At 42.2% G+C, this 20,650-nt stretch overlaps 1 protein-coding gene and 1 pseudogene across 1 annotated transcript in view; one reads left to right on the forward strand and one right to left on the reverse strand.

Annotated features, from left to right (window-relative positions):
- The window catches only part of RBBP6 (RB binding protein 6, ubiquitin ligase), a 102,574-nt gene that overhangs the window by 41,539 nt on the left and 40,385 nt on the right, over positions 1 to 20,650 (reverse strand). The gene's annotated exons all lie outside the window — the stretch shown is intronic.
- Positions 11,409 to 18,837, forward strand: LOC147034702 (uncharacterized; annotated as a pseudogene).

A 20,650-nucleotide genomic window follows, 5' to 3' on the forward strand; every position in this document is an offset into this window, starting at 1 on the left:
AGGCTGCAGACAAAAGCTTTGTAAGTGGTCAGGAGTTCAGGTGGGCCGAGGAAGGACCTTGCACGAAGGAGGATTCCCAGTCGGCGACTGGCTTTGGAGGCGAGGTTTGAAATGTGGCTTTCCCAGGAACGGTCATGGCAGAGATAACGGTCCGGCATTGATAACGGCCCCAATAATGGCATTGACAGTATCTGTAGCCACCTGGAACCGTTTGCCCAAGTGCTGGAAGTGGATGTTAGTGTTGCTTTAATGTAATCACATATGCATGACATGCCCTGTCAGTTACGAGGATGATCAAAGACTTGCCCCGTCATGATGAATCTTTCCTTCAGACAAGCAACGGTTGTCGAGTGAACATGTAACCCATAAATCAACAAAACTAACATTTCAGCATTCCAATTGCCTGGTAACTTCTCAGCATTAGTTAATTGTGGCATTTTGGAGGCATGCACTAAAACTTCATGAATGATGCTTTTATAGGGACTGGGTGCCCACAATGCATGTGCAAAGGAAAATCTTTGCAATGTGGTGCCATTTGTCAAATTATGGTCTTTACCTCAAACATTGATTCATATTAAGAATCAAATAATTTTTAGGTTGAGGTTTCCACCAAACAGGCATCGAGTTGGTGGTGTTGGTGTTGGTGTTGGTGTTGGTGTTGGTGTTGGTGTTGGTGTTGGTGTTGGTGTTGGTGTTGGTGTGTGTGTGTGTGTTTTTTCTACTGCAGTGTTTTCCATCCATAGGGCTCACTTGGGCGGCTGCCGAAGTCAATTTCTGGCCCCCCAACTGCTTTTAAATAAAGAAAGATTAAAAAAAAAGATTATAAATATTTATGATGAAGATGCATACATGCTAAATATAAGATATGTTGTAAGTGAGAATTTTTTTTGCAAAATTGATGATGCCAAGATACTAATTTGTGTCTCCACTTGCATGCTCAGAATGCACCTACGAGCATCTAAAATTGCTTAATTTCCTGGGGGAGAACCCCCAGACCCCCCTCCCCCCCCCCCCCGACAGCGAAAAGGGGGGACAACCCTCCCCCCCCCCCGCGCCCACTAATCGTGGCAGCCGCGGGCCACCAAAATTATAAGTTGGCAGTTTTACCCAAGTCATTTTAAAACCCAGGGAAAACCCTGTAACTGGAGCTCTCTGAAGTGGAGTGTAACGCACCAAAATGATAGGCATGATCTCCTGAGTTGATTAGGCTAATTAAATACAAAGAATCCTGAAGAATTCCCATGTTTTAAACATGCCATGTTAAGTTGTATAAAGCAGCTTAATAGGTCCTTCCACAGTATGGCATTCTAATTACAAAAACAAACAATCATAACATTGCAACAAAGCATATATTAATTAATACAATTAATATTGACAATAATAACAAGAGTTATAATCACCACCCTGGCCCAAGTTCATCTGGGCTTGTGCAAAGCAGCATGCAGACCAATGAAAATTTGATCCAATAGATCAACGGGTCCACTTGTGCCTCCAAATATACACGTTTCCCCCATTAGAACGATACCTGTTAATGAAGGGAAATTCATTAGACATCTTGCCTTTTTGGAGGGGCACCCATGGTAAATCCAGTGCCTTGACGACATTTAATGCTTGCAGGTTCAATGAGTCAATGACTGACATCAATTTGATGCATTAAACTGTGAAATTAAGAATTTTGGAAGGATTTTACATCGACAAGGTGGGGATTTCCTCGATAAAGAAAAATAATGAAAAGTAACAACGTGCTAAATCCTCCTCAAAAATGGCAAACCTTCAGCTAATAACCCACAATATGAAATTTGTGGATACACTGATTTTAAAAAAATGCTATAATTTACAAAATGGATATTTCTCCAATTAATCGGCTGCCATAATATTTGAAACACATCTGGATATTAAACAGCTAAAACAATTGTACCTTGAATTTTAGAAAAGTGTTAAAAAAAACAGAAAGAAAAAAAAGAAGTGCATTTATGAATACGACTGGCAAGGACGATACAATACTATTGGTTCACGAGTCAGTAAGTGACCACTATATTCGTTATGGGTGTGTGTCTGTCTGTCCCAAGCATAGCTCCGTGGGTTTTGATCAAATCTTGATAAAATTAGGATGCGAGGTTTGTATCATGATAGAGTTGTGTTTTCCTGAGAATGAGTGTGCTGCGCCCATTATGGGCAGAGCCATGCCCAAAAAACATGTGTTTTTAGGGGGTAGCCTGTTTCAAGTTACATCTTCTCTGAGGGGGTTTGTCGAATCTGGCAGGGGTTTCAGTATTTGGTTAGCCCAACGGCACCTGCATAGCCCCACGGAGCTCGATTTTTCATTTTCATCCCAAGGTCAAGGTCACAAGGTCACGAACTTAGAAAATGTCAAAAAAAAATCAATAAATGGGGCATCGAGCTCCGAGGGTTTTCAACTGTTTTGAATGAAAGTTGGTATGCAAGTAGTGCCCTTCGAGTACTACAACTTTCATCATTTACGTTTTTCCCGATTCCTGCCAGTTTGCCCGTGGCGTCCCCTCGAAGGTCAAAAAATAAAAAAAGGCGAACCGTATACATTGCTCGTGAACCATCGCCGTCTCCAGACTTGTAATAATTATTATTATTTAAAAAAAAATCAGTGCAATACAATATAGTGAGGGGAATTAGCTCCATAGTGGGTCAATATCATTACACGCTGAAGAAAAGTGCCAAAAATTTTTTGCGGCTACCTATGGACATACTTAATAAAGAAATCCCATGCTCCAAAATATCGGACCATATTTTCATGTGATTATGGGTCAAAATCCAAGATGGCGGCCGAAAATTATAAAAAAAAAAAAAAAACGATAAATAATAACTTCGCTAATATTCGTCGTAAAAAATGTGTAAACTATCTATTCGTAGGTAATGATGCCCAGGGAGTCGATTGGAACCATCAGATTTGGGATTAGATCATCAGGAACTAAGATAATGGTCACATGTAGAAAAAATATGGGTCGCTCGATATGAAAATTGATGGTTCGCGTTACATGTTTTTATGACTTTTTTGTTGCACTCAAATAAGTTGTGTACATGTTGACCATCATCTTTCCTATATCGTGTGTTTATTTGTAGGCAAACTGATAATTTGATGATGCATATTTCACTTTGTCTAATGCCCTCATAGAAGATTCATCTGGAAGTAATTGTATATTTTGTGGCGGTTGGATAATGTTTATTTTCTTTGTTCCAGGTTGTAAACAGCCCTGAATCTACTGTTCAGTGAAACCACACCATGGACTGGACAATTTGTGTCATTTGCCAGAACAGTAGATACACTTCACCTCTTTCATGTCCAAAGAACAGACAGAACCACAATGCTGACGATGTCTATAAGGACTTTCTTGACAATGTCAGAGAGTTCGAAGAGATAGGTGCATTGCCGGTCGATGTTGATTTTGGCGAACATGACACCCCAGAATGTTTTGCAGAAAACAATGCTTCTCGGCATCGGGCATGCCACCAAATGTTTAATAAAAGTAAACTTGAACGAGAGCTGAATAAAGAAAACGTAAACAAGACGATTAAAAAGCTCCAGGTACCAGCGCATCCCAGCGATCAAAGCGACAGTCAACGGGATCAAGCAAGGACACTTGTTTATTCTGTGATGAGAGTGGCCGCAGAAAACTGCATGAATCTGCAACTAAATGTGCAGAGTACAATTTAAAGTTAATGGCCACTGAAATGCAAGACGGCAAAGTACTTGCAAAAATACTATGTGGGGATCTGGTCTCAAATGAACTCAAGTACCATATAGACTGTCTGACAAAGTACCGAAATGACTATCATGGTTACAGGCGAAAGACGAGTCCAACAAGGGCTGATCAACGTGAGCAGAATCAACGAGCCAAAATGATCAATTCAAGAGTATTTGTTGAACTTGTAACGTACATGGAGGAATCTGCCGAGGAGGGGACGTACCTATTCAAACATCCACAACATGTTTGAGAAAAGACTTGGGGACTTTGGCATTGATACCACCATCAATAAAACCCAGTTAAAAGAAAAACTCCTCAATCACTTCTCCCACATAGGACTAGTTGAGCAATCTGATGGAAAAAAAACATAATGCTGGCATTCCCAGCAGGCATTCAGCAACTACTCAAAGACGCTTTCTTGTTCCACGATTATGACGAAGAAGCTAGGTTGTTTGCCAGAGTTGCCAAGATATGTAGGGAGGAAATCCTGAAAGAAATGATAGCATTCAGTGGCGAATTCAACCCTGGATGTCAGCAGAAGATTACGCCCAGTACAAGATTGTTAATGTCCATGCTCATCAATGGCCCAAATTTAGCAGGTTCAGTAAATGACTCCCAAGCATGCCTGACACTCACACAGCTCTTGGTTCACAACTGCAAGAAGAAAGGAAATGTTGAGACAAAAAATCAGCGTTACTCTCCAGACCGTGAACCACCAGTACCTTTATATGGTGGTTTAAACTTACATACTCAAACTCGGAGCAAGACACCAGTTGATCAAATGGCCAGCTTAGGGATAAGTGTGTCATACAAACGTGTCATGCAACTTGAAAACGAACTTGCTGCCGCACAGTGTGAACAATATAGAAGCGATGGAGTAGTGTGTCCAAGCCAGTTGAGAAAAGGTTTGTTCACAGTAAGTGCATTAGACAATCTTGACAATAATCCGTCTTCAACGACAGCACAGGGATCCTTTCATGGAACAGGGATTAGCATCATTCAGCAGCCAAGAAAAGACCATCCTGGGATTATACGCAGTCAACCTGTTAGCTTGTCCAACACAACTTCAAATTAATCACAAAGTCTGGTTCTTCCGGATTCGTATTCCATTGTACCTGCTGTTTACATGAAGCCCACAACAACAGAACACACCACAACGTCAGGTTTTGCTGATTACATAGAGAAAGCCAACGCCCAAGAGGAACGGTGGATTCAACATGCATCTGAACTACTGCAACAGGACTTGGTGCGCGAACAATCATTGTCATGGGCTGCATATCATGCATCATGTCAGCCTCAACCAAATGAATTGCCTGCAATCACAACCTTATTGCCACTCTTTGTAGAGAAGGCTGACTCAGCTGCAATGGTCAAACACTGCATGAGCATCATACAGAGTATAACTCAATTTCTGAATCCTGGTCAGATACCAATTCTGGCATGTGACTGTCCGATCTTTGCCATGTGCAAGTACACACAGTGAAAATTTCCAACAACGCATGGAGAAAATTTGATGGTCATCATGTTTGGAGGCCTACATCTGGAAAAGGCCCTTTGGACTGTTCTTGGCGATGTTGGATGCATCTGGCTGGATAGATGCATCGACAGAGTCTGGTATAGCAATGGCAGGTACAGCGCAGTCATTCTTAAAAGTATCGCACATAATCTGAACTCGCCATGCACATCAAGTATCTGCTCTCGCTCTTGGAAATCTTCAACAAGAATCATTTATTGCAGCGAATGATACTGATACTGATGACGAGAAAGCCTTTGACAGGAGGAAGATGTCCATGACAGAAGAGCCCAACCTTTCAATATTGGGACCTGGTGCTGAGATTAGAAAAGACTACACTAATGTTCATTAGAGCCCATCGCGAAAAGAACTTTCAACTCTATCGAGAGGTGCTGGATTCACTGATGTTCCTGTTCTTCGCCCTGGATCACGATTACAGCAGATGGGTTAGCGTGCACATCCGGGATATGAATTCACTACCAGTCGGTGTTAAAGAGGACCTCGAAAAGCACTGGGTGGTTGTCAAAGGCAGCCACAGATTTTTCGCTATTCCAATAGATCAGGCCCACGAGCAGGAGAATGCTAAAGTAAAAGGAAAGGCTGGGGCTATCGGACTGACTGAAAAACCTGAGTCCTTGAAGAGATGGATGATCGCTGGTCCTGAACAAGCTCGAGTGGTCACATCTTTTGAAAATGAATACTTGGCTTCCGACGATGCCGATCTTCAGTACCACAATCACGACGAAGGATTGTCAGCACAGAAGTTATTTCAGCAGCAAACAAACAACTTCATTCAGACGATCAATGGGTATGGAAATCCATTCTCTGATGACTGCCAAGAACTCTTGGTTCTTCATACACGTCAATGCGCCGACCAGGAAGTAGCTAACGCTATGAAAGGATTAGAAGCTCTTGGAAATGCTCAGTACAACATATTTAAGAAGGAGGTCTTCACAGAACAAAGCAAGTCGATTCATGAGTCAATCAAAAAGAACAAACTGCATTTGCTCCAAACACCAAAACTAAAGAAAACCTCCAAAACGAAAGAGCTCACAGCCATCCGAAGTGATGCAAGCCTTTTTGGTCGACTGTACATCGCAAATCAACAGCGGGATGGAGATCGACATATTTTTCTCGCATGAAAATAAATTGTACCCTTCCAGTGTGTCGGATCATGAAAAACTTCGGACGGGCACCAAGTCAGATTTGATTCGGTGCATTGAGGTATTCAAACAAGGTGAACAAGACGAACTTATAGAACAGTGGACTGTAAGATATTTGATGGCGCCGTCCTAGCCCATACTTTGTCAGCTGCTACTGCTACTACCTTTGATGACTACGTACAGTCTATGCTCTTGCCGTTTCTTTTGCGTGAGCTACAGATGTCAGAGACAGGATAGATGTCGTCTGGGACCAATACTTACCAAGCAGCATCAAGGCATCCATAAGAGAACGAAGAGGCAGTGGTGTGCGCCTCAAGGTCAATCCAAGAACAAAGATACCTTCCAAGTGGAACGATTTCCTGTTGGATTCATCCAATAAAGATGAACTCTTCTCATTTTTGACACAGAAAGTGGCTGATGGCGACTGGCCTGCTGAAAAAGGCATCTACATAACGAATGGCACTGCAGTTGTTTCCAGAGGCACAAGTCACGTGATGTCAGACTGCACACACGAAGAAGCAGACAGCAGGATTGTGTTCCATATTGTACATGCTCTGCAGCACGGGGCCAAGAAAGTACAAATGCGTACAGTTTACACAGATGTGCTTGTGATCCTTGTCGGCCATTTCTTCAATTTGCTGGAACTGCAACCTGACCTGGAGCTCTGTGTAGCATTTGGCGTTGGTAAAAACTTTTATGTTCACAGCATCAACGCCATATCTGTAAGCCTTGGAGAAAGGATCGCTCGGGCACTTCCTGTATTCCACGCATTTTCAGGGAGTGATACCACCTCGTATTTCTTCCGGAAGGGCAAAAAAAGTGCCTGGCAATCATGGAAAAGCTACCCTTTGGTTACTGAAGCCTTCCTCTTCATCTGGAATCATCCCTTTGAAAGGTTGGATACTGGATCGCCTCAATTTAAACACCTAGAACGCTTCACAATTGTCATGTATGACAAAACAAGCAATGATGCCGACAAACGACGCGAGGCGGGAATTGTTCTCCAAGAAAAGCAGACCTCTTGAAAATATTCCACCAACTAAGGTACTTAGTACTAAGGGTATTAAGCAGAATGCTTGAATGAAATTGCAAGATTGAAATTTAGTGTATACCCAATCAGTTTATCTTATAGCAATGTACATACTACTTTGTTGCAGGATGCACTGGTACAACATGTCAAGAGAGTTATCCTTCAGGCTGGAATTTGGTCAGCAAGTCGGCAGGCCCACGTTATCATACCGTCGCCTGAAGCGTTTGGATGGAGTCTACAGGCTGACCAATGGGAACCAATTTTGATGACAATACCAGAAGCTGCAAAAGCTTGCATTGAACTTATCAAATGTGGCTGTAAATCAGAGCGTGGTTGTCGCATCTGCAAATGCATCAAATCTGGGCTGAACTGTACTGACCTGAGTAGCTGCAATTGCGAAAATAACTAACTTGCTTGTGTTCATTAGTGTATATCATATACACATGTACACGATATAATGGTTCAGTTTTTATTAAAATATGTATCCAGCAAAGTATGTCTCGTATAACAAATGTGTCTCACGAAACGTCAATGTTAGTATCGAGCTACCCATATTTTTTCTACATGTGACCATTATCTTAGTTCCTGATGATCTAACCCCAAATCTGATGGTTTCAATCGACTGCCTGGGCATCATTACCTACAAATAGATAGTTTACACATATTTTTACGACCAATATTAGCGAAGTTATAATTATTTATCGATTTTTTTTAAAATTCTGGCCGCCATCTTGGATTTTGACCCATAATCACATGAAAATATGGTCAGATTTTTTGGAGCATGGGATTTTTTTTATTAAGTCCATAGGTAACCACCAAAAAAATTTGGCACTTTTGTCCAGCGTGTAACGATGTTTTCCCTTATTCCCCTCACTAATAGGACTTTACAATACATTAAAAAAGCGGTTAAATACCGGTGCACGATGAACAACTTCATTTGGGAACAAATAAAACAAAATGGAGAAAATTAGAAAGCATTTTAAATGCAAAAAAATCTGAAGGGGGGGCAGGGGGAGAAGAAGAAAAAAAAATCAGAAGAGATGTTGCTTCACATACCTGCAGGAGTCAATAAATAATTTTCAGGCCGAAAAGCAAGCAACTTTTGGAACAATGATACCCCTCCATGCGCCAACTTGGTGATGAAAATACATTACACACACAAAAGGTAAGATTTTGTAATTTTGTGAGTGGTGGTGGGTTGTTTTTTTTTTGTTTTTTTTTTGCTTTTTAAAAATCCAGTATTTTGCCCCAAAACCTTAATACTACACTTGGACGTGGTGGTGATGGAAAAGCACAAAATGAGCACTGTTTTAGTGAAAGCATCAATTAAATAATAAGCAGCATGAAGAGTTGAAAGAGCAGAGGTGGAAAGAGCTGAAAGAGACCAAGAGAGATACCAAAAAACATTTCTGTAAAGACAACAGGGCATGCCTCAGGTTCGGTGTGGACGTTTAACTTTCTGGACTTCACCACATCCAAGAGACGAGAGGTTTGAAGTGGAATCAACCAGACCATGGAAGAGAGAAGTAGCACATTGAGCAGTGGTCAAACACCTTGTAAGCTGTGAGAAGTTGGAATTTATCAAAGGACTTGGCATGACAGAGTATGCCGAATCTGCAGCTGGCTTTAGAGAGGTCAGAGTTGAGGGTGGGACGAAAGTGCCAAAAAGATGGAGGTGCTCCAAATCATGACGAACTAGAAGGGCACTCGGTAGAGTGCATTCCTACGCCACGTAATGCCCGATCCACGAGAACATATTGGGCCAAATACATTTTCAGCCGAGTCTCGCGTAGCGAATGCTGGCTCTAAGAGAGCTCCGCGTTGTTATTGTTGTTGTTGTTGTTGTTGTTGTTCTTCTTCTTCTGGTGAAGACAAAACCTTTCCGCGTTGTGAACGCTGGCTCGAAGAGAGCTCCGCGTTGTTCTTCTTCTTCTTGTTGACTGGTGGAATGACGCAGCTCTTGGACACATTTGTCCTTGCTTAAATATCATGCGATACAGTATATCGTTTTTGGCCTGATCTATCACTGGTGAAGGAGGAGATTGGAACCATATTCTGTGCAGAGCGTTGGTGCTGCCCAAGCAGTCTCCTTGGCTATTGGGCACAATCCTGAACGGGTCGCCACTCCGACACAGTATATCAGCAAGCTGGCACTCATTTTGCCGACCTCGGAAGGATGACAGGCTGAGTTAACCCCACCTGGTATTATTTAACAGCTGAGTGGGATTTCAACTCAGGACCCAAGGATCCAAAGCCCATCACCCTAACCATTAAGCCAATACCAGGCATAATTGTGAAGAATCACTGTAAAAATTAAATAATTCTCATATCCAGATCAGGATTTTCACCAAAATCTAGTTGATTCGCCCTCACCACACACCCAACCTGTCCACCAAGTTTTGCCTGAATCCATCCACAATGTTTTGAGATATCATGCTGAATATCGGTTTCGCACAATCTCTCAATTGGTGAAGAATCAATTTAAAAATCGAGTTGCCAGATCCGGATATTCACCAAAATCTAATCAGTTAGTCCTTGTTACACACCCAAACTGTTCACAAAATTGCATCCGGATCCATCCACAACTTTGAGATATACTGCACACAAACAAACAAGACAAAAAGAGGTGAAAACAACCTCCTTCAACTTCGGTGGCAGACGTAAAAATGTATTTCCCAACACAATGTGGCTATATGGAGGTTAGAAAATACCACTCAAGTTAATCAATAGAAATCACCAGCCGTTGCTCAATAAAATGCTACCCATCTGAGCCAGACAGTTTGAACTTCTAATCAAATGACACCATCTGTGGTGTAATCAGGGTGGGAAAACATCAATCACACTGATTATCTCACCAATGTGAGATCCAAAGCCCATTTGGAATGACTGTTCATGGCAAATTAAACCATCCTGCTTTCTGGAAGTTAAGCATTGACCCGCATTGCGATCCACAAGAAGGGACTTTATGGATGCTATACTAGACTTTCGTTCAGACCAATGGACATCAAATGTAACCATAGGACAAGGAAAGTGCTCTATGGTTCTCTTCCAAAGCTGTTAAATTAGAAAACGTCTCAGGACTGCTGGACACTGCTGCAGACAAAAACAAACACGTTTCCAATATTGTACTTTGGACACCTAAACATGGAAAACGGGGCGGCTCAGATCTCAACTACATAAACATGTTGAACAAAGATACGGGCCTGGAGACAGACAGAGGCACTGCACACAGCAACGCTTGATCGAGAGAACTAGAAGCTGAGGATCAATGTCAAAGAAGTTGAAAAATCCATTTTGAGGCACGCAATGCACTTTTTGGTGGGGCAGGAGTCTGAGATTGTAGTTAATTGGCTGATTGAGGCCGATGTGCATGGCGATCCAAGTCTACAAGGCAACATCAGTCTGTCTCCCCAGAATGGTCCTCCCACAGCTACACTTCAGATGAGAGGACAACACTGAAACAGTTGCTTGAACATTATCTTGCAACTTGCTGAAGCCCTCTTTTGTCCTTTTTCACACTTCAGTGCCAATTTCCTTGCAATTACTCAAGTCAAACCACAGTTGAATGGTAATGTTACTTGATTTGTTTCGCACAAAGTCCTCATTCACAAAAAAAAACAACCAAAGTCTATATTTTGCAGTCAAATCCACCTTTCTTGCCTGCCAATTTTGGTGCACAGGTATGAAGTAGAGGAATGACAGACTATTCATGAAAGTGCTTCGAGAAAATATGCACGCGCGCGCGCACGCACGCACGCACACACACGCACACACACTTCAGAATGAATGTCAGTGTTTTGCAATCAGTTAACAATGACGGATTGTGCGCACAGAAAGCTCCTTGTTGCTCTAGCACCTGTCTTTTTGCCTCTTTTCCTCTGTAATACGTAATCGTTCTCCATTGTTATTTTTTCACCTCCCACGCAGCTGTGAAACCAACGCAGTGAGTCCATGTGTGTGATGTGTGACAAAGCAGCAGAAACATGGTGGAACAGTGTGCAACATTCAGCACACTATCCCAACATTACAAGTCCACATCTGACACGCAGTGGCAATATGGCAGAACTATGAGCACAACACCCAGTAAGGAGTGGTCACTACTATAAAGGGCAACACAGAAGCATTATGCCAAGAGGTTGGCACCCACATTTAAGGGTGCGAGCCATTCCAGAAGTTTGTGGTCCGGCTTTTAGTCACAATTCAGTCTGAATGGAAAGTGAGCCACTATAGCTGGAGTACAAACTGAAGGGTCACCAACCTGCAAGCTATTCAGAGCACCACAGTCTCATGGGTGGCTTCAGGGTAGCCCTCTACATTTGTTATATTGTTACGAATCTGGAAACCATGCTCACTCAACATTCAGGTTCCAAAGTTAGTTATGCCGGTAAGCACGTGTGAGATAGGTCCCTTTCCTTTTTGTCTAGTGGGAGACTCGGAAACGTGCGTTGTGACGTCTTTAGTTAGGTTATTACATCAGCTATCTATATCCCATACATCTACCATCCCATCTGGACGACACAACCAGCCCATCACGCTCCATCCCCACAGACGAACTCCTCTGGTACGACGATTTTCTAAGGGCAGATCCTGTTATTCTGCGCGAGCGAGGCCACATGGCTACGAGGAATATTCGGGGCGACCGAGCTTCGCCTCGGAAGGGTGCAGCCGTCAGCCCATGAGGGACGGACAGCGAGATGATTCTCACCAAGGCCCCGCCGTGTGTGGGAGGAGATATAGCCCCCAAGCAGTGCCAGAAGAGTGGTGGAAAAACGGGAGTGGTGTGGACGGAAGGTCGTGTGTCATCGTTGGCGTTGGCGCAAAGAGTTCGGTGGACAGGATTGGAGTGGACAAAAGTAGCCATGGTTGTTGTTTTGCACTTGTCGGAGGCTGCACGGAGAAGGCGATTTTGTTGGCACGTGGACAGATCGGAGTTAGAGTGCCCCGACGATTCGCCACGCAGGTTCTGTCCCGAACCACGAGCCTGGTACGAGCTCCCGGATCATGCCCCGACGACCAGTAGCCACCAGGTGCCGCATTTCCGAGCACACTTCCCTGCGAAGGCAGGTACTCTTTTACTCTGACCTCCAGCTCGTCTCTCCTCATGGCTGCGAGGGGAACAATAAAATCCTGTTTCTTTTATTTTGTGTGTGTGTCCGTGGGCCCCGTCTGTAAGTAGGATTGTACAAGTGTTTTCCTTTCCTTGTACATTACATTTCTTTATTTGTGATAACTCTGCTCTTTGTGTGCTTCCCCTCCCCAATTATTGTTATAAATAAACCCGTTAAATGTACCAGCTCATTTTCTGTGCTTTCCTCCATTGGCCTAGCATGGTGCGTATTGCGAATTAGTTAGGCAGTTCGTGCCGTAAGTTGTTCATTTGGTCCGGCGCGGCTTTGGTAACTTCCGCTCGGTTACGCCGGATCCGAGTCGGTGATAGCGACTCAATTCGGACAAAGTCGGCCGAGGGTGTGGTCTCCCCGGTCGTTGGACGGCGTGAGTACTTAGGTAAATTGGAATTAGACAAGTGGACCCTACCTCACGCCGACGAAATATTGGCGACCACGGTCGTCTAAGTGACCCATGACCTTTCGGAGTTGTCCGAGAGTCACGACCTAAATTCCGGGTGTTCGGTGGGAAACTACTCCACTGCTCCATTTCGTGGTCGTTTATCGCCACCGAACCCCGGCCCACAACAATATGTCCTTGAATGAATCTGCATGTCGCAAGTTAGTTCAAGGTTTAGGCATGGAGACCATGCCAAGTTTAAACACACTGGCAGGTTTTCAATATAGACTCTTCCTTCATTGATTCCATAGCATTCTCTCCCAGTTAAAATTTAATAACTTCTGTTTAAAAGCATATTCACTGTGGGTTTTGAGCCACGGAATTGTCCTACAGCATAACCAAATTCCTTTATAAAACAGCACGCATGCGCTGAAACCGCGAAATGGACAAAATTAATCATAAGCACATCGTACCAGAGTTGTGTGCTCAGAATGCGTCTGGGTGCCTTGGGAGTTAATCTCGGATTGCCCATTGGAGAGTCAGTGTATGTGCGTATGTATACACTATTTAAATTAACCAGCAACCAGTTGCTACTTCCCATTCTTAATCTTTTTTATTTTTCAAAATAAAACTCCGATGAAAACATGCAAAACTGCATTACAAAATGTGACGCAATAATTTTTTCTTATTACTGTGCTTTGTTGGCCATGCACTTTATGATGAACACTTCAAAGTAGCATTGGTTTTCACAAACAAGAAATGAAGAATTAATTTCATTTCTGCACATATAACATTTGTTTAAATGAGAAGTCAAAAAAAATATTTTTTTTTCTTTATTTTATTTTAATTGCTCTCAAAATGCTTTGGACAGTTTTGCAATTCACTTTCATCGTTTACTGGTAATCTTCAGACAAATGAAGAATAGTGAGAAATTAAAGACTCAATAACAGAGACCAACTGAGAACTAAAATTAATGAATGTTCAGGGAAACTTCAGTTGTTGCTCATTTTGCAATTCAAAGCATTCCAGCAACACAGTTTAACTTACAGGTCTCCCTCAATTTACTAACCCTCGACAAACACTCGGTTTAGGGGTTTTTTTCCACTTCAACAAACCTGCTTTTTTACAACAGGTTTCGTGACTTACATTAGCATTTTTTTCACGATGATATGATGCAATTTAAATACTGTGCAGCACAATAGAGTGAAGTGCTACGAGTGAAATTTCAAACAGCCCTCCACTCCTTCAGTGAACGTCACAGCCAAGCGTATGACGCAGCATCAGGCGTCTACCTTTGGTCACCATATTGTGCCTCTCGTTATGAAGTGCTCAATCATCTCACTCATCCCTCAAAATGTCGAACAAGAGACCTTTCTAAAGTTCAACTACTACCACAGCGAAACTATTACACTAGACATGAAAATGGGCAAAGCTTCCACGACTTCTTGGTGAGTACACGCACCTTGAAAAGGTTAAGAATGCCATATGTATTTAGCGCAAGCAGGGGTACCCGGCATTGCCAGATGCTGTTCTGAGCATGTTGGCATTTTGAAGAAATCAATTTTCTTTTGTGTAGACCATAATCACTTTCCCAAATCCATTAAGGAATAGGGTCAGGGATAACGTATTACCTTCTCACAAAGTGTCAAGCACTACAGACCGATTATTTAAAATAAAAATAAATAAAACAAGAGTGCAAGTGAGCACAATATATGCCCGAACAAGAAGGTATATACAGAATTGTGCTACTACATGGAAAACAGCATCCTGGTTGCCATGGCAACTTTAGATGACGAACGTATGTCGCGACACACTGTCTCCACAGTCTGTACCTATGTACCAAATATGAAACGTGAAAGTTGAAAACTTTGGGAGTTGGAGTGCGGACAGGGACGGACGGACGACCGGTATCACATAATACATACATATATATATATATATATATGTATATGTATATATATGTATATGTATATGTATATATATGTATATGTATATGTATATATATGTATATGTATATGTATATATATGTATATGTATATGTATATATATGTATATGTATATATATATATGTATATGTATATGTATATGTATGTATATGTATATGTATATGTATATATATGTATATATATGTATATATATGTATATATATGTATATATATGTATATATATGTATATATATGTATATATATGTATATATATATATATATATATATATATATATATATATATATATATATATATATATATATATATATATATATATATATATATATATATATATATATATATATATATATATATATATATATATATATATAGATATATCGGGCATATAAAAATCCCACAAAAATCCATAAAAAAATTTTTTCCAAAAAAGGTTTTGTTCTTTTAGTCCGGGAGCCCATGGAGATCTGTTTAGCATTACGAGTACAAAAGGTTTGAGGCTTGGAATATGATGGGACACAACATGGGACCTTCAAACGGGCATTCTTAAGTTTCATCTCCTGTACCATTCCTGGGGGCGACCACTTAAAGTACCCCCAAATTCAAGTTTAATTAGCATGATTGAGTATATGAATGAAACCAGCGCCAAAATGTTCTCCGAGAAGGTAGAAATAAAGATCCGCCATTCTTAAGTGTCAACTCCTATACTTAGCCTACTTAAGAACGCCCCTAATTAGCACTAATTACCACATTAATTAGCATGATTGAGTACAAAAATGAGACTTGCTCCAAAATATCCAGTGGGGTACCCTACGTTTCGGCCATTCTTATGTGTCAAATCCTGTACCAAGTCCAGTTAAGAACGGGTCAAAGGTCAGGGTCAGTGCTGCCGGGGGGGGGGCGGGGGGGGAGGTTAATTAGCATAATTAGGTACATGAATGAAACCAGTGCTAAATAGTTCATCTTTGGGGTGAAAATCAAGGTTTGCCATTCTTACGTGTCAACTCCTGTACTTAGTCTACTCAAGAACACCCCTAATTAGCACTAATTACATTAATTAGCATGATTGAGTACAAAGATGGAAGTTTGTCCAAAATGTCTCTCAGACCACCCTGTCCATGGATTGGCCATTCTTAAGTGTCAACTCCTGTACCTCGTCCACTTAAAAACGGGTCAAATGTGATCATCTCATCCTTTATCATGTTTATAAAAACATTTTTTAATCCGCAATATCTGTCTCTCGGCCTGATATCATTTAATCGATTTGCCGGTACTTTAATTTATGCCACGTCCTAATTAAACCTGGTAATACAAGAAATTTCATTTTGCTGATTGCAAAAACAAAATGTTTCTTTTAAAAAAACCTTTTCCGAACATTGTTCTATCCCAAATAATATTGCCTTTTCAGATAAGTGGCAATGGATACGCAAGACCCTGATTGTCTCCCAACATTGCCAGGACCGAGACCCCAAGCCCAGTTCCGACACCTCAGAGACGCTGTATCCTTCATACGCATCAGAGTTCGGGAAAGAGGCCATGCCTTGAAGTGTTACCATTCGGTGAACAACAATGGGCCACAATACAAGAAGCTGCATCAAACAGGCGTAAAAAAAGAAATTGAGAATTCAGTCTACCGCGATGTCGTTCTTGATATACCTGAAAGCCCAGGGGAAAAGGATGTTAGCATGTTAGCTGTTATAAAAACTTTACTGCAGTTCCAGCCAGCCAGTCACCTGTCGACATTGGTGACACTGCGAGTACCTCTACGACAACACATTTACGTTCTGCAACCGCAACCTCAGATGAAAAGCCATCCACTTCCAGTATATTTCCACCGCAATGTTTGTTTTGTGGCAACACAAAAAAAAGCGCAAAAAGGGTGGGTTTGAAGTTGCTGGCGCTTGCAAAACTCTCGAGGCAAGCCAAAGCATTCAGGAGGCGGCTTTGGTATGAAATGATGCTAAAATCTTGTCTAAAATCAGTGGCGTTGACCTCATCGCCAAGGAAGTGAAATATCACTCTAACAAGAGTTTGCTTCTGATGTCGGCAAACAGAGTACGCGATCGTGACAGGAAGAGTGCCAAAAGTCGATCGACCAGTACCACCAACCCGTCAGTTGTTGATGATATTCAAGCATATGTTGAACAATCTGTCCTCAGAAACAAAAGGCCCGAACTCCTTACATCTGTGTATGCGAGGTATTTGGACTTGTGCAATATATCATCAGAAACTCCTCTAAATAACGCTCAAAGCCTAATGCGGAATTTGAAAGGAAAATTAGGTGACAAACTTAAATTTCAAACTCCACTCAGAGAGAAATTAGGATTGATAATGTACAGTTCTGAAATGTCTGATGACGCAGTACGTGTCAAATATGACTATGCCTCCGATGATGAACAAATTGTGACTAAGGCCGCTCTGCTACTCAGGAAACAACTACTTGATGTTCAAAAAAAGGATTTGCCCGAAAATCCTACTTTAGATGACCTGAAGGGAGGTGATGGATATGCAATGATGAAATGATACACAAGGCTGACCACCTTGTACTGTGGACAAAATCCCACAAAATGTACCGATCATGTCATGCGCCGCGTTAAATCATCCTGTGATGATGCCCTCTTCATTACTAGGAGAGGTAAAATCAAACCAGCAAAGCAAGTGGCACTGGGTGCTGCTGTGAAATCTGTCACAGGTAGCAAAAAGGTTGTGCAGGTGTTAAATCGATTTGGGCACTGCATAAATTACAACAGCTTAGAGGAATTGGAAACAGAAACAGCAGAGCAACTTCAATAAAGGCGACTGTCCTGTCATGATGGAACCATCAAAGACAAGCCAATGGGTGTTGCATTTGATAACTTTGATGAGTTGACAAATACATTATCTGGTGCAGACACACTACATGATACAATCGGAATAATGTCTCAGAATTTACCAGATGAATCAGAAGAAACAAGGTCAGTTGAACCAAGCAAGTCCGTCTCATGGCCGCCAAAAATCCTAGCACCAGGAAGGGGCGAAAACTATCACTAGAGCAACAAGATGCATCACTGGAACCCTATCATAAAAAAACCAAAAATGACAGTTTTCAGTTACAAGCACGTAGATGTCTTCAATCTCCCTGATGTCAGTGGTGCTGCAAGAAACTTGGACCTGATGTGGATGATGAGTCATGCTCTAGATGTAGGCAAGGTTCCAATGTGGGTCAGGTATAATGCCAAAAACTACGAAGACAAGCTGCCAAAACAAGAGGTCCGATACATGCCCAACCTGAGACAGCCAATCACTAGTCTTGACGTCATACAAGAGATGCTCATCACAGCCCAAAGATGTGCCAAAGAGTATGAGCAGAAATTTGGAATTGTCATGTATGACCTGAATGCAGCAAAACCTGCCATGCAGATTCAAGCCACAGAAAAGCCCCAATTTGATGACGTCTTCATAATGCCAGGTGTGTTTCACATTGAGATGGCATTTTTTAAAGCGGTCAGGAAGATCATCTCTGATTCAGGAGGACCTGACATGCTAACTGATACTGACGTCCTAGCCCCAGGGTCACTGAACGGCTTCCTATCAGGAAAACGTTTTAATCGCTGCAAAAGGTTACATCAAATACTAGCCCTTGCCTTTGAGATCCTCCACTTTTTGGCATTCATGAAGACCAACAAGGAAAAGGATCGACGTGAGGAATTCATCAACAGTGTACACAGTGGTGAAGTTGCACTCGAGTCAATAGGTGCATCAGATGTCTTCGTTGCTGGAAAAACTGCCTATACCAAGTACACAGACGAAACAAGATCTGGAACACATGGCTACACCGCTCAATTTTGGATGATGTACATCGATTACATTAGTCTTTACCACAACCTGGAGAGAGCGATCAGAACAAATGACATATCTATACATCTTCACACTGACTGCAGTCATAGACCTCTTCTTCGCTACAAACCATGTCAACTATTGTAGATGGTTGACAAAATTCCAGCTTGATCTGATGAATATTGACGAATCGCATCCCGGACTCCGAGAAATTCTTGAGAAAGGTGCGTTTAGTGTCCGAAGAACTGACCATGCTTTCAGCCGTGTTCCTGTCGATTTAACTCTGGAGCAAACGGTCAACGCTGATGCAGCGTCTCGCCTCACAGGGATATCGTCTGCCACAAATAGTTATATTGCTTGTTTGAGATGGATGGTCACAAAATCTACCAGGGCTTCTTTCATAAGCCTCGTGCAAGAGATGGCAGGTTTGATTGTGAATGATGATGTTGCTGCAGAACTCCGACCTGCACGAATAGATTGTGATATGCGTGACTTGAGGAAGGTCATGAAACAAACAGAAGACTCTCGCAATCCCTTTGAGATGGAAGTCGAAACAGAAGCATCACAGAAGAAACTGTTCAACATTAACACCAGGAAGGCTACCAGTGATGAGATTCGTGAAAGTCTGCTCAGAATTCCAAAAGAGGGACAGGCACGCCACCAAGATTTTCTTGATTCCTGCATTGCTGATCCCAACAGGTTTGAAGAGAAGATAACAAAGGCAAAACTGAAGACCTTTTCAGATGGATGTGCAAAGAACTGAAGAACAGAAAACAAGAAAATATCGGAGCTGAAAGGTACAAGAGATCTGATGGGCCACCTTGTCGTACCAGCCACCAAAAGGAATCTGGACTTGCCGTTCATTTTTGAATATCCACTCACACCAGTCCCTTTGTCAATGTGCAGTACAGATGGAACTATGGCAAAAACAGAAAAAGTGCTCTCTTCAAATTACTGGAGTCAAAGGTGAATGATGCCGAATGCAGTCCTGCATTCAAACGTGCTTGCATTATCGATGGCCCATTTCTTCCCCATTCCCTACCACCAAATAAGCCAGCCACCTATGGGGGTCTCGCAAGAAGCATATTGATTCAAACAGTGGCGTTGTCGAGTGGGGAAGTTCATCTAGTCTTCGATGATTACCCACAGCCATCTTTGAAAGACATGGAACGGGGAAGGAGAGGAGCAGATGACCGCGAGTTTTTGATAACTGGCCCAGAACAAAAACGACCGAAAGATCGAAGCAATGCCCTGAAATCAAGGTCATTTAAGAGACAGCTCCCCAAGTTCCTAGTGAGAGAATGGCAAGACCAGGCATACAAACAGATAATCAGAAGCCGTCAGCTCTATCTTGACATTCCCGGAGAATGCTATCACTACGAAGTTGTCGATGGAGTTCAGACGTGATTCCGTTGAATACCTTAGAAACAACCACGAAGAGGCAGATACTAAGATATGTCTCCATGCAAGATCTGTGGACAGTACTAAGAAACAAGGGGACATAGTCATTCGTGCGTCAGATACAGACATAGCAATCGTCATGTTGTATCACTGAAGCAAGTTTCAGTCACCCTTGTGGATGGATGTTGGTCCTGGAGCCAAGAATAACCATAGATATATCAGCATTACCGCCATCGACGAGTTACTTGGACCTCAGATATGTGCAGCATTGCCAGGATCCCACGCGTTCACAGGTAGTGACTACACTGCGGCATTTGTTCGCAAAGGCAAAGTCAAACCATTTGGTAAGCTGGAAAAGAATAAAAAGGCACAGAAAGCATTCCAAAGCCTGGCGACCGAAACAGAACCGAGTCAAAAAAACTCGAAAGACCCTGCAAACTTTCAAGACAATCATGTATGGGGCAAAGGACACCAGCAATGTGACACTCAATGGTTATCGGTACAAGGTGTTTAAAAAGGGCTATGGACCAAAGTCGACAGCAAAGAACCCCAAGGAGAA

Source organism: Eptatretus burgeri, chromosome 1 (assembly GCF_056783735.1).
Source record: "Eptatretus burgeri isolate ZD-2024b chromosome 1, Ebu_testis_v1, whole genome shotgun sequence".
Classification (NCBI taxonomy): Eukaryota; Metazoa; Chordata; class Myxini; order Myxiniformes; family Myxinidae; genus Eptatretus; species Eptatretus burgeri.